The sequence below is a fragment of the Malurus melanocephalus genome, unplaced genomic scaffold (genome assembly GCF_030028575.1).
Source record: "Malurus melanocephalus ecotype Western Australia unplaced genomic scaffold, MMel_1.1 scaffold_89, whole genome shotgun sequence".
Classification (NCBI taxonomy): domain Eukaryota; kingdom Metazoa; phylum Chordata; class Aves; order Passeriformes; family Maluridae; genus Malurus; species Malurus melanocephalus.
The window spans coordinates 2,354,402-2,355,903 of record NW_026623321.1 but is presented as its reverse complement, the minus strand read 5'-3'; positions in this window follow the sequence as shown (position 1 = coordinate 2,355,903).

Here is a 1,502-nt window from a genome sequence, read left to right as displayed (position 1 = left end):
GTGATAAATCTGCCCTTGAAAAAAAAATCTTCTTGAAGATTTTATCCACTAAATAGTTCTGCTTCAAAACTGCTTGTCAAACATGTCCTCTCATGTATAAATAGTACCCTTCTTATTTTCTTCTGCCTGCTATTCTATTTGCTGTTCCCAGCTCCTCCCTTTCTTCTTCACATCCCTTTCTTTCCCTGGCTGTCTTTTATCGTTGCTCTATGTGTATCTTGCTTTCTCTACCTCTGTCTCCCACCTCTCTCACTCTTACCCTCCTTTTTCTCTGCTTTTTTCTTTGAAACTCTATTCCCCTTGTCTTAGCCTCACCCCTCCCTTTTATGCTCCTCAGCTATTCTCTCATGGGTGGTTTTCTTCTCTTTGGTTTGTGTGGTCTGCCCTGCACATTCCAATTCTTTTCTCTTCAAGACCTAACACGTTTCACACAGTGAGGAGAGTGTTTGAGAAATGAATTATGCTTTGCTGCTCTGACCATTGTTTTAATTACTGCAACTTTAAATATTACGAGATCTGTTTGTGTGTCTGGACATTTGAAACTCATGTGTAGAATCATGTCTGCAAAATGAATGTCTGTCTCTGTATTTGGGAGCACAAAATTGTCTTTATCAGCGTCTCCAAACTTTCTCGATCATGTAGCCCTCTTGGTAAAAGGCTTTAGCATACAGCCCCATTCTACATATATTTACCTATTTATAAATTACATACTGCTGAAGTTCTAATATTTTCCTCCTGCACCCCAATGGATTGCCTTGCACACCCCCTTGGGGTGCATTCACCCCTCCTTGGAGATCACAGCTCTATATCATGCAAGCCACACTGATATGTTGGTTTTATTACATTTAAGATTGTCCTAAGAGTCTGACCCATCCGTTTCGGATTGAGGGCTTTTGCTTCTCTGCCTCTGTCATGTCAGCTCTGAGTGTTTACTTATTGAGAGGGCTGAATTTTTCTGGTAGGGTGTGATAATTTGCCGAGCAGAGGCAGATTTCAGAAACTGGATTTTTCTTTTTTAAGATACAAATTCTGCGGCACTGCAAAATGCTGCAACACTGAAGAAAGAACGTTTAAATGCTGACATAAAATTAATCCCTCTCAAAAGATTGACTGTCAGCTCTCCTTTCACCAGGTGAGGTTTTAAAGAGGGTTTGGATGTTGTGTGTGCACGTGTGCACAGGAACTTTTCCCAGACTTCCCCATTCAGCGTAGCAGTTCGCTCATGCTTGGCTTTCATTCCACAAGGAGGAGGAGGAGGAGGAGGAGGTTTTGGGGGGAATATTCCGTTACCATAAAGGGGAGGAAGTGTTTCTGCAGCTATTGAACAAAGCAGCTAGTTAACCTCTTTCCCGACCCCAGTGCAATGGTACAGTCCCACTGCTCCTTTCTAGGGGCCAGATGCTCCTCATAGTAGTAAAACGAGGAAGAAAGGAAAACATAYGTGCAAAAATTTACTGCCTAACTGAGTAAGGACCAGATTCCAGGAGGAGCTGAATACCTGC